Source organism: Helicoverpa zea, chromosome 8 (genome assembly GCF_022581195.2).
Source record: "Helicoverpa zea isolate HzStark_Cry1AcR chromosome 8, ilHelZeax1.1, whole genome shotgun sequence".
In the NCBI taxonomy this organism is placed as follows: Eukaryota; Metazoa; Arthropoda; class Insecta; order Lepidoptera; family Noctuidae; genus Helicoverpa; species Helicoverpa zea.
The window spans coordinates 45706-60083 of NC_061459.1; positions in this window are offsets into that span (position 1 = coordinate 45706).

Here is a 14378-nt window from a genome sequence, read left to right on the forward strand (position 1 = left end):
GATTTGTTCGTTCATCAGATCTTTGAAAGTGTTTCGGTGGATACTTACTGTCGTCCTGTTTACGTGTGACACAAAATATGGTATATAAACGTCCTCCGCAAGAGCAAAATTTTCCCTGTGTGCGGTAGTGACGCACAGTATACAACACTATGTTTCTTTTGATTTGCTGGCTCCACCAAGAAATGACAAATTGCGAGCGTACATTCTGAAAATCTTGGCAAAACTGCAGGTTTCAAGTACGAACACATGAAGTGGACTCTCACAGATACGTACATTTTGCCTATTCGTGAACTAATGCAAACATTTCGGTGGAGTCCCGGCTTAGGCCACCACATTAAGCGTGCGCGATCCTCGGGCGTGTGAGTAGCGCGGGCGTCGCGCGTGCGTCGCGAGCGCGTTGCGTGAGCGTCGCGTTTTGCTGCCCTGCGGCATTTGCAGCGCGCTCGCGGCGCGCACGCGCCTCTCTCCTTGACGTTTAACTGCTAAGGCGTTTAGCGGGCGGCGGGGATAGCGGGCGAAGGGGTAAGAACGTAACTCGAGCGCCGCGTGCTCGCCGCGAGCGCGTCGCTTGCACTCTTCACACATGCCGCAGGGCAGCAAAACGCGACGTTCACGCAGCGCGCTCGCGACGCCCGCGCTACTCACACGCCCGAGGATCGCGCACGCCTAATGTGGGGTCAGCCTTACCATAGTGAGTAAGTGAAACTATCCTACCCTATGCGCCTGCTGATGATGATGACTCATTTTATCATCCATCCAGCTATTCCCCAACTACGTTGGTGTTGGCTTCCAGTCACCGAATCTGTTTGAGTACCAATATTTTGCTTGGAGCGACTACCTATCTACAATCCAGTCAACTACACAAGACGATATCCATGGTAAGACTGACAGACTTTCTGGCTTCTGATTAGTCACAGCAGCTGTAGAAAATTTACAAATGACAGCTTTGTCAGACTCAAAGCATGTAGACATAGATTATAGCTGTTTCCTGTGAAAATTACTTACGCACCATACGTAATAATTTTCCAAATTGGCTGAACAACGTCACAAACTTTACTTCTTTTGTTTAGATAAATGGTCACATCCACAACACAACCTTGATCAATGAATCTATGCGACTGCTAAGTGCTAATCCTAATTATACTGTCACGTGAAAGAATGCACCTACGGGATAAGTAGTATTTTGACTATTCTATATTGCCCACGCAGACGAAGTTGCGGGCAACAGCTAGTTACCTAATATATATGTTATGGACCAAGTGATAAATTGAGCAGTATACATAATGCCCGGTCATTATGAAAAATGCCCAATATGAGAGCGCAATTTGATAATAATTATTCAAATAATCAAATTGACCGGGCACTATACATATTGCCCGTGACCTTTTGGGCAAAGTAATACAAGCAAAGTAATAACATATTTATATTCATTTTTTTATTGTTATTGCCATTTAATTTAAAATAAACTAAATATTAAACCACTTAAATAATCAGCCTCATGATTTGGATTAATTATGAAGGGCCTTAAAAATCCACTAGTTTTTGCATTTAAAAGTTAAGGAAAGTCATATTTAAAGGGTGCTTATTAAACAGGCTCCTTTTTAATATAATTATTCGCCCCGAATAATGTATGTTGCCTTCTAAATTACTAAGTCAGCCACAATTAACGAGCATCTAAATAATACTATCTCAGCCACTCGTTATCTTCTAAGTAAACCGCTCTAAATACAACTCCGCATGATGGTTATTTTTTAGCATCTAAATTTGTAGCATGCATTCTAACAGTAAACTTCTAAAATACTATTAAATGACATCATAAAATTTATTTATTTAGCTTCTAATTTTTTAACTCAGTACGTTTAAAATGTAAGCAAGCAACATGCAGCAAGCATGGCTTCTGTCACGGCTCCGGTGCTGCGGGGCTCCGGCGGTCCCATGCGAGCTTATCGTCGCAGATGGTTTTCACGCTCACCGCCGCAGCTTCGGCTTGCTGGCCGGCTCAGCCGGCCAGCCTCAGCCGCGTCGGCGAGCGTTAAAACTACCTGCGCCTCAGCTCGCAGGCCGCCTCGCCCCTCCACACTTACGCGGTTTTGAATTGCACTCTAGGGGTAGGACAGACAAGACTACGTGGAGTCGGTTTTGCAGCGATACGTTTTCGTCACATCATCCTCCGAGCCTTTTTCCCAAACTATGTTGGGGTCGGCTTCCAGTCTAACCGGATGTAGCTGAGTACCAGTCCTTTACAAGGAGCGACTGCCCTATCTGACCTCCTCAACCCAGTTACCCGGGCAACTGTTACGTGGGATACGTTTTCGTCACTAACTTCAATTTTTTGCTTTATTATCAAATTGCCCAACTGTCATGTAGCAATATAATAATGCCCGTGCAATGTGATAAATAATGAAGTTAAGATAGTTATTAATCACTTGGCCCGATAAAGCTAGACATTATTCATAATGCTCGGGCATTATTAATAATGCCCGAATTAATCACATGGTCCATAACATATACACTTACTATAAATAAAAATATTTAAAAAATTGCATCAAAAAACTCCTCCTCATCGCTGCCCACCGGGAGTGTACCCAAGAGGCTGGCAGCATTGCCACGTTGGATGGCAATGCTTACTTTTTGGCCAAAATAAAAACCAGCCCTTGGGTCACCTGAAGTGTCAGCAAGTCGCTTAGCGATTTCCTTATATAGGAGATGAGCACATGGACCCCACGGCCCGAGGGTTTCAACCCCAAACGGCTCAAAGGTATAGTTACCCACCAAGGTACTATATTTGCGCCGTTTGAGGTCCTCTGCAGCCGCAGCAGCGGAACCAGCACATCGCGCCGAGCTAGGAAGGTGAGATGGTGCAAGGTATTTCATTACTTATTATTACCTATAATTTGAGTTACTTTTCGTTTGCGCCGGGCTTGGGTTTTTTTGAGCATTGTCCTTTAGGTTGCACAAAGGATCATGCCCATATTAGTATGGAGTCAAAAGTCAGCAACGCCATGCAATGCCCAAATTCCAGTTCTATGTCATACGATAGCTTTACAGCCATATTTGTAAGATATCTAGATTTAATATTATATAAAGCACCGATTCAAAAGATATTGGACATTAAACATGATACATTCCCACTGGTTTTTTATACATTTTATCGTTTATAGACAGCATTGCTATTAGTTTTTCACTAGGAACTTCATGATCATCATGAATTCATGACTTAATTGTATGTTATTAGATAAACATGTCAGTTATTTGAATATATTGTATACAGTAAATGAATATATACATGGGCCAAAGGACGAGATTACAGACCGTAATAAATAAAGCATGATTGAAACGATGTCATGTACTGCAATATCAACAAGAATGTCTTATTTTTTTTATTTTTTAACCGGTGCCTTTTAAGACTTCAAATTATCATCATAATTCTAGTTTTTATTTAATAGGGCTATCTTGTAAAATACTTTCTCTGGGCGTTACTGGGGCACAGATGGGCATGGTCCTTTAGGTTGCACAAAGTTAGGTTACATAAAGTTAAGTTACAAAAAGGTAGGTTGCACATAGTTATTATTCTTCATTCTGTTCGTATTTCTGTCACTTTATGACAAAAATAATTTTTCAGTCGAAACTTTTAAATATTGTTATATCGGGTGTGTCGTTCACAATCACATTAAATCATATCGCATATACTTTATGATATTCTATGGCGAATTGTAAAAAAAATATCCTAATCCATTCAGTGGTTTAACCACAGGAGTCATTTTTAGTTTTTATAATTTACAACATCATGTGTAAAGCAGAGAAAGTTAGGAGTATCGTATGTTTTGATCAGTTGACAGCTGTCAGTTTTCAAGGGAGAATTTCAGTTGTTTGTAATGACTGACTTTTATATGGTGTTCTAATTTTTGCACATTTTTATTCCATTTACTTTGTAAAATGATCTTATTATAGGGAAATATTAAAACTAAGTATCAAAATATTCATCCGCATCGCTGTCAGCTGGGATCGTGCCCAAAAGGCTGGCTGCATTGCCACTTACTTTACACCATTTACTTTGTTTGAAAAAAAAACATTTTTTTCTTTTATCTTTGTGTTAATCGTCATATATTAACCAGTATATTAACACATTTCATTTAATGTGATTATGAACGACACACCCGATATACCCACCTACAATTGATTGCTTCTTTTGACACCACTTACGTTGCGAAATCTTTTAAGAAACGTCAAAAAATCAACAATAGTCAAATAGTAATTTTCTTGAAGTATTATTTGAGAGCTCAGTGTACAACGTCAGTTTAGAAGTGGTTTTCATGCAAACCAATGTCATCCTATATTGTCTTTCTCCCATATAGCAGTCGTAAATAATTAAGGTTTTTTTTTTTAATGGAATTAGGGTATAAATAAAATAATGCAATAATTGTTACTGTAACATCAGGCCCAACTTTTAGGAACTTTCGCCCGTCTCCTGTAAAAAACAAAAAAATCAAACCTTTTTTTTTTCTTTTTTTGGGGAGTGGAAATCTTCAAGGACTTCCTCCGCCTGGGGAGACCTGCTTCATATTCCCTGCATCATTAGAGGCATAAGATATTGCAAATGTTTGAGTGGACACCGTGTTATTGTGAAGCAACGCCGTTGACACCGCGTTGCAACACGATGAGTAGGCGAAGTAAAACACGTTTTTCATCCCACCATCTCGGAAAGAGTAGTTTTACCCTCTGATATCTGAGCGCAAAAGCCGTTTTTAGGGTTCCGTACCTCGAAAGGAAAAAACGGAACCCTTATAGGATCACTTTGTTGTCCGTCTGTCTGTCTGTCTGTCTGTCTGTCTGTCTGTCTGTCTGTCTGTCTGTCTGTCTGTCTGTCTGTCAAGACCCTTTATCTTAAGAACGCGTGGACGTATCAAGCTGAAATTCACATGAAATACTCGGGTCTATTGTCCCTTTAGGCTGTGAAAATATCAAGCTTCTAAGCCAAGCCAATCAAAAGATACAACCGATTATGTCGATATTTTCAACAAATTCTCGACACTCGCAAAGGAATCAAAACCTACAGGGTACTTCCCGTAAACTCAGAATCTTGAAATTTGGCATGAAGCATTGTTATATAATGCAAATATAGGAAAAATTGCGAAAATCTCATTTTTTTTGTTATATAATATAAAAAAAATATTTTAATAAAATGAAACTTACTACTGTCGTGATTTTTGAAATATGCAACTGACTTCACTTTGTATGAAGACCGGATTTAACAGGACGTGTAAATTTATAATTGTATTCATTACTTTTAAGTTACTTATTTGTCTAAATTTAAGTATTTAAATTATATTTAGAAATTGTGATTTAGTTGTAATGTCTACTTTTGACTATTATTTAAATAAATTGTAAATAGTTTTTGTATTGACTGATGTAAAAGCGCAAAGCGAAAAAGCGCGGGAACCGAGGTTATGTCCGCATGTGCGGTGTAGTCTTGAGCTCAGTTGTCGAGCAGCAGTCGACTTGAATAGTATGGTGTTATTAGATACGTGTGTATAATAAAGTAATAATTACTATCAGCACGAATTGAGCAGTTTTATTAAAGTTCAGAAGTGGCAAGACCTGCGAGCTATGTCGGAAACAAACCGTAAGTTATATTAATATTTAAAATTAAAAAAATAATCTGGTGTTCCTTTAATGTTTAATCTACTAAGTTACTACTGGAAAAGTTCAGTGAGTGGTAATTGCATAAAATAAAGATTATGGAACAATAAAACTAGTGGGTAAAATCATGCAGCGTACTTTCGGGAAAATAATCTACATAGATTTTACGGTATACGCGGTATGGTTGGGCCTATACATTGGATACCTTTGGTCGAGGCAACTCCTCGATAAGTGTACCTTTGTATCGGGACTAGCCATAAAGAGGGCGTGGTTGGGCCTATGCATTGGATACCTTTGGTCGAGGCAACTCCTCGATAAGTGTACCTTTGTATCGGACTAGCTATAAAGAGGGCGTGGTTGGGCCTATGCATTGGATACCTTTGGTCGAGGCAACTCCTCGATAAGTGTACCTTTGTATCGGACTAGCTATAAAGAGGGCGTGGTTGGGCCTATGCATTGGATACCTTTGGTCGAGGCAACTCCTCGATAAGTGTACCTTTGTATCGGACTAGCTATAAAAAGGGCGTGGTTGGGCCTATGCATTGGATACCTTTGGTCGAGGCAACTCCTCGATAAGTGTACCTTTGTATCGGACTAGCTATAAAAAGGGCGTGGTTGGGCCTATGCATTGGATACCTTTGGTCGAGGCAACTCCTCGATAAGTGTACCTGTGTATCGGACTAGCTATGAAAGGGTATTACGCTGCAGGATTAATGAATACATTTAAATAGAAAACATTGGTACTACGTTCCACTCACTGAATTTACCGTATAACAGCCATGTAGGTGTGCTGTTTGCTAAGAGTTGATCATTACAGCCATGTAGGTGTGCTGTTTGCTAAGAGTTGATCATTACAGCCATGTAGGTGTGCTGTTTGTTAAGAGTTGATCATTACAGCCATGTAGGTGTGCTGTTTGCTAAGAGTTGATCATTACAGCCATGTAGGTGTGCTGTAGTTTTGAGGCACATGCCAATATTTTTAGCTGTGATTCGAGTCACCCATGTGAGCATAATTTATGATGTTAATAATAATGAATACGTATTATGGCAATTTTTTTAAAGAGAGTTCGAGTCACACGCCAAAGCGGCATCGACGACGAAGACGACGACGGTCTACGTCCACTGAATCCGACGAGCCTACGGTGCCTAGGAAGAAATCAAAGTCAAGGAAAGAGTCGTCAGCGGCGGTTCTGTTGAAGATATTGTCTTCGCTACCAAGCACTGCAAGTAAGAACACTCATACGACTAATGTTGTTCCGGAATTCGATCCTAACAATAAATCCCAGGATGTCGAGCGGTGGTTGAGAAAAGTTAACGAATGTTCTGTGATTTATGGCTGGGATGGCAAACAAACTATCCATTATGCTCTTCAAAAACTAAGTGGCCTAGCGAAACGATGGTACGAGTCTCTTCCGTCACTCGATTTTACCTGGGAGGAGTGGCAAACTAAGTTTAGAAAAGCGTTTCCAAATGATGTAAATTTCGGTAAATTACTAGAAGAAATGTTACACCGAAAATCTCGCACAGATGAGACCCTCAGAGATTACTTTTATGATAAGTTGTCACTACTTAGCAGGTGCGAGATTGTCGGTCGTAAAGCGGTTGATTGTATTATATACGGAATAACTGATAATTCGATTAGAAATGGTGCTCAGGCCCTTAAATGTGAGGAACCTGAAGATTTACTAACTTACTTAGCGTCGCAGCAGCAAACGCAACTTAAAGACACTGTACGGAGCTCTTTCACGTCCAGTGCCTTTAGAAAGCGAGATTTTCGCACAAATAATTACAGTCAGAATAGAGTTTCATCGTCAACTAGACAGACTGATCTTATTTGTTTTAACTGCAATGAACGAGGACATATGTATACTACTTGCAACAAGCCATTGATAAGATGTGTCAAATGCGACAGAGTAGGTCATAATTTAGATAGTTGCTCTAGAAAACCCTTACAGTCACGTGAGGTAAATGCCCCAACTACTCAGCAAGCTGAGAAAAAGGTATTTAAAGTGAAATCTAAAAATCTTCATTCCAAACTTGAAAACCACTCTTTGGGTAACACCCCTTTGAACAATGCCGTTAAAACCATCCCATTAAACAACACTAAATTTAATAAAAAGGTTAATATTAATGGTACCATGGTTACTGCTTATATTGATTTTGGTAGTGAATGCAGCATGATTAGAGTTTCACTGGCTAAAAGTCTTGGTCTTGATGAAAGTTACGAATTACTGCCAACTGTAAAGGGGTTTGGCAATTCTAGCGTAAAGCCAAACTTCCAGTCTACTGTCTTTGTTAGAATAGATGAAATAGAAACTGAGTTGAGTGTCTTGGCTGTCGACGACGAATTATTAGATACTCCAATGCTAATAGGACAGAACTTTACTGAGTTAGCCTTCGTTATGGTGATGAAAGACAGCGACAGGCTAAATTTTTATCATGTTCCTTGTGATCCATTCGGTGAAAGGAAAAATACCCTTAACCTTTATGTGTCTAAGGACCTAGTCATATCAAAGGGGGGGCTAGTGGAAGTGTATACGCGTGAATCATACACGGGTGATATTTACTCTGACGGATGCGCTAGGCTGAATCCAAACCAAGAGTATTATTTGCATCAGGGGTGTTATCGGTTGGAATGCGGCAAGGGAATAATATTTGTTACTGCCTTAACGAATACACCCATTATTTTTAAGGCAGATAAATTATTAGCTCGAGTTAATCCTATCACAGAGACTAAAGCGTTGATCGTCCGGTCAAACGAAACTCAAAAAGTACAACCTTTAGATAAAACCGATATAAAAGTTGGACATGAGCTAGACCAAAATAATTTTGATAAATTGTACCAACTTTTACAAAAGTACAGAAATTGCTTTGCAAATAATTTAAGTGAGTTAGGCTGTGTCAAAAACACTGTGATGGATATAGAATTAGAGGATAAAACTCCAGTGGTCTACAGACCGTATCGTTTATCACATACTGAGCGTCAAAAGGTTAGAGATATAGTCGAAGATTTAGAACGGAACAATGTCGTTCAAGAATCCAACTCAAATTATGCAAGCCCTATTTTACTAGTCAAAAAGAAGAACGGAGAATCTAGGCTGTGCGTAGATTATCGGGCTCTAAATAATAAAACACTAAAAGACAAATATCCATTACCACTAATTGACGACCAACTTTCAAATTTGAGTGGTAACAAGTTTTTCATAACATTAGATTTAGCCTCGGGCTATTACCAGATACCAATGGGGGAACAAAGCCGTCACTTAACGGCATTCGTCACCCCGGATGGACATTATGAATTCAAACGAATGCCTTTCGGGTTGGCCAATGCACCCTCAGTATTTCAGAAAATGATGAATCGCTTATTAGGTCCGCGAAGATTTAGGTCCGCTCTAGCTTACATGGATGATCTCCTCATTCCAAGTAAGACAATAAAAGAGGGGTTCGAAAGACTCGAAGACGTACTTAACGTGATTCAGGACGCTGGACTTACGTTAAAGCTTTCAAAGTGCACCTTTTTCAATACAGAAATCGAATACTTAGGTTACCATATCTCTTCGGAAGGTATAAAGCCCAGCGAACGAAAGATTTTGGCTGTACGCGATTTTCCTGTACCACGCAATGTCCACGAAGTACGACAGTTTCTTGGTCTAGCAAGCTATTTTCGTAGGTTCGTTAAAGGGTTCGGAGAAATTGCTAGACCACTGACTTCGCTACTCAAAAAGGAAGCACAGTGGCGATGGGATCATGAGGAGTTAAAATCTTTCAGTACGTTGAAAGAACACTTAGTCAAACGTCCTTTGTTGGCTTTATATAACCCCGAGCTAGAAACGGAAGTCCATACTGATGCTAGTGCTCTCGGTTTAGGTGGTATATTAATGCAGTGGCAGCCTTGTCCTAAGATACTAAAACCCGTCGCATATTTCAGTAGACAAACCACACCCGAAGAACGACATTTTCACTCGTACGAGTTAGAAACTTTGGCTGTGGTTTGCTCGTTAAAGAAATTTCGCCCCTACCTTCTAGGAATTAACTTCACTGTTTATACTGATTGCAATGCTCTACGAACTACTCTGACCAAGCGAGATTTAATTCCTCGAATTGCGCGCTGGTGGTTACAAATTAGTGAGTACAATTTTAATATCCAGTATCGTCCCGGCAGTCGTATGAACCATGTTGATGCTCTGAGTCGCAATCCTCCAAAACGAGATAGCTCAATTCCGATTTTAAAGACTTTAAATATAAGCACAGACAACTGGATACTCACTCTGCAGATGGCAGACCCAGAACTTAAACGTATTTTCAGTATTTTGAAACCAGATGTTACTGACGAAGTAGTAGAAATAAAAAAGAACTACGCCGTCAGAAACCATTCGTTACATAGAAAGGTTGGGGAGGAATTTCGTTTAGTAATTCCAAAGGATGCGAGATGGCAAGTTTGCAGAGCTAATCATGACGATGTTGGTCATTTTGGATTTGCTAAGACACTTGAGCGAATTCAGAGCCGGTATTGGTTTCCCAAATTAAATCGATTTGTTAAGAAGTACGTTGCAGCTTGCATAGACTGCGCATATAATAAAGACAATGCAGCTCGGATACGCTCTGGACTGTTACATCCTATACACAAAGTAGAAAAGCCCTTCCACACCCTTCATATGGATCACTTAGGACCATTCGTACGGAGTAAATCTCGTAACAGCTACATTTTGACGATAGTGGACGGTTTCACGAAATACCTTTTTGCCAGGCCTGTCAGAGATACAAAAACAAAAAGCGTTGTTAAAGTTTTAGATAGTCTATTTTGTGATTTCGGTGTTCCTTCTAGAATAATTTCGGATCGTGGAACGGCATTCACCTCGACTCAATTTAAGAATTTTTGTTCTGATAAAGGTATCAAACACGTGCTTAACGCAGTTGCTTGCCCCAGAGCAAATGGACAAGCAGAAAGGTTTAACCAAACTATCCTAGCAGCTTTATCCACGCAAAATTTCACCAAGGACGAACGAATTTGGGACGAGCAACTGGGTAAAGTACAGTGGGGTATAAATAACACGGTTAACGCTTCTACTAAGAAGAGTGCGTCAGAGCTTTTATTCGGGATAAAACTAAGTAATCCTATTGACAATATTTTAACAATCGAAAATCATGAACCAAACCAACCAAGTGTGCAACACACACCTTTGCTTACCACTGAAGATCATGACGATCTTTCGAGTAATGAAGTAGAACAGGACTGTCTTGATGTTACTGCTAATAATAACAACGGTAATACTGATGAATTTCTGACGCACCTTCCAAATTCAGTCACAGTTAATGGCCCAAGTAATGAAAACTCTTGCTCATCTCCTGAAATCTCAGCAGATGAAGATGGAGCTATGCGTTACTCAGCTCACTCCAATTCCTCTGCAGAATTTGATAGAATTAGAAAAGAAGCCTCAATTAACATTGCAAACTGTCAGAACCGTCAAAAGAAAGCTTATGATTATAAAAGGTTACCAGCGCATTCATATTCCGTAGGAGACTTGGTAAAGATAACTAAAACTAACTTCAAGAACGATGGCAAAAGTAAAAAACTTTTACCTAAATTTATAGGCCCGTTTAAAATTAAGAAATGTTTAGGAAACGACCGCTATGAAATTACAAACGTACCCGGTTTTAAGGAAAAGAAATACGAAACCGTTGTAGCCGCGGACAGAATGAGACCCTGGATAAATGTTCAGGCCCTGGAAATCAATAATTCCTCTAGCCCTAATTCTTCTGTCGTGGCAACAGACTCTAGTTCAGATTCCCAGTAGTATACACTTGTCCTTTATATACATACGTTATATGATTTACCATTTCATAAAATGGTGTCGATCATTGTCATGTGTTCAATTAAATAGTTTCCAATATAATTTAACTACATAAATGTAGCAAGATACTGTTATACCATTTATTTATTTATGGTAATTGATTGTAATTATGATTAAGCTCAAAGTATGTCTCATCCATGTATAAAATAAATAAGTTTAAAAGTTTTATGTTTTGTTAAAGCATTTGTAATTGCTTATAATGTGTGTAAGGTATGTCGTCTATTATTTATACAATTTCTAAAAAGATCACACTTTATAATTCAGTGATTGTAATTTTTGTTTTTTTTAGGTATCTATATTATTACTTATATTGTTTTGTAGCATTTATTACAGTAGTCACATTATTTGTTAATAAATTGTATAATTTTGAATGTCGTGATTTCGCGTGTAGCAGAGCTTTACACGCAGTCGGACGGCCGAATGTCGTGATTTTTGAAATATGCAACTGACTTCACTTTGTATGAAGACCGGATTTAACAGGACGTGTAAATTTATAATTGTATTCATTACTTTTAAGTTACTTATTTGTCTAAATTTAAGTATTTAAATTATATTTAGAAATTGTGATTTAGTTGTAATGTCTACTTTTGACTATTATTTAAATAAATTGTAAATAGTTTTTTCATCCCACCATCTCGAAAAGAGTAGTTTTACCCTTTGATATCTGAGTGTAAAAGCCGTTTTTATCCTCTAGAGCGGCAAAGTGATTTGAATTTAGAACATCGTGTGCAATACTCCATTTGTGACAATCTTGATAAGACTTTTCAAACAAATACATATTAAACAAATAAAATACCGCTTAAAATAATTATTCAATTAATTAAGTAATATTTATTATTGTTTTTACATAGATTTTTAACCTCGTTTCATTTTTAAACTGAGTTTTCAAATAAATGTACTTTAATAGGTACTTCTTTTTAATTTGATGCTCATATGTGCGCGCCATTTTGTTTTTTGAGTTTGGAAATTTCCTCGATGAGGTGGGATGAAAAGTTACGTGTTGCACTCGAGTGCAAAGATTTTTCACCTTGTGCTCTTTTGATTCCCTCGCTATCGCTCAGGATTCTAATTATTGAAACACTCGCTACGCTCGTGTTTCAATTTTAGAATCCTTCGCTTGCTCGGTCATCAAAATTGAGCCCGCGGTTAAAAAGCAACTTTGCACTCTTGTATAACAAATAACTATTGTATTGACTGATGTAAAAGCGCAAAGCGAAAAAGCGCGGGAACCGAGGTTATGTCCGCATGTGCGGTGTAGTCTTGAGCTCAGTTGTCGAGCAGCAGTCGACTTGAATAGTATGGTGTTATTAGATACGTGTGTATAATAAAGTAATAATTACTATCAGCACGAATTGAGCAGTTTTATTAAACTACCTTATTTCTCACGAACGAATAAAGGTACCAAATTGAAATTTATACCAAATACCTAGGTCTATTGTCCCTTTAAGCAATGAAAAAATCAAACTTCTAAGTTAACGCGATCAAAAGATACAGCAGTTTTACCGACACCTTAGACGAATTTCCGTCACACGCTAGGGAATCAAAACCTACAAGGTACTTCCCGTGAACTCAGAATCTTAAAATTCGGCACGAAGCAACGTTATATAGTACAGATAAAGGAAAAATTGCGAAAATGATAAATTTGAAGTTACATAAAATATTAAAATATTATTTTTGCTTACATGACATAAAATATTTTTTTAATAATTATAAACTTACTACCTACCCTTTTTCACATGAACGCGTAGAGATATTAACGTTTTGAATAAAAAGTGAAATTCATATCAAACACTTCTTAAATATAATGGCCTCTAAACTGTGAAAAATTTTAAATCATTCAATGGTCATTGGGCACCTTAGTATGAAAACCATACCCACGGCGGATACGAACGAAATATAGCACAGTATAATGATAAAGGCTCTGATTTACTATGGCATTAGTCGCATCAATGTGAACCATGGGAATCTAGAGAAAATCAGGTGTAAACATTAAATATTTTCCTCATTTCAATGGGGAATTTAAACGACCAAGTTTGACGGAATTGAGAAATCATTTCTTTGTAGTGAAAGAGTATACTCGCCGTTTATTTCCATTGTCATCAGGTCAGGATCTGATGATGGAAATCGTGAGAAATCGAGGGCAACTATCAGAAATTGTAGGCATGCATAGGATTAAAACTTGATTCTCAGATGTATGTCTGGTGATACTGTCAAACAGTGAAGGTTTAGAGCTTACCTGATGATGGAGACGTGAGAAAGTCGAGAGAACTCCTCAACAGTATGTTTTAGTTACGTCGTGTTTGGGCTTATATTATTCGTATTGACGAGAACTTTTCACAAAAGTTATAAAAATAAAAACTTTTTATTACAAAAAAAAAACAACTTCTAAAACAACAAGAAAACTGTTTATATGCTTCGGTCTAGATCTCGGTGGTTAAATAAATATAGATGCATCCTCTAGACACCGACTTCTAGACCGATGCACCTAACATCTTTTTAATTTCTTTCTTGCTTTTGTTTTCTTGTTGCTTTTTTATATGTTTGAAGTTGGATTTGTTTGTAAAATGCTACAAAATAAAATAATGCCGACTTTATAAAACAAAGAAAGGGACAGAATTACACTTTTGTCAAGGCTCTAGAAACGAGGCGGAAAAAAACCTGAAACTGGGGCTCTTTAGGTGATTAATCCCTCAAAAATAAAAGATCCCATTCCTGCAATGGCTGCTTTAACCCAAGTTAGTAGTGAATTCTCATCACCTAAAATAAAATAAGCTCCAACACAAGGTTACGTTATAAATTGTAAAGGAGTTCCCATAACTATATCTGATCTTAGCTGTCGATCCCACAATGGCAGTCAAACCTATCTTTGTGGAAAGTCTTCGCCAA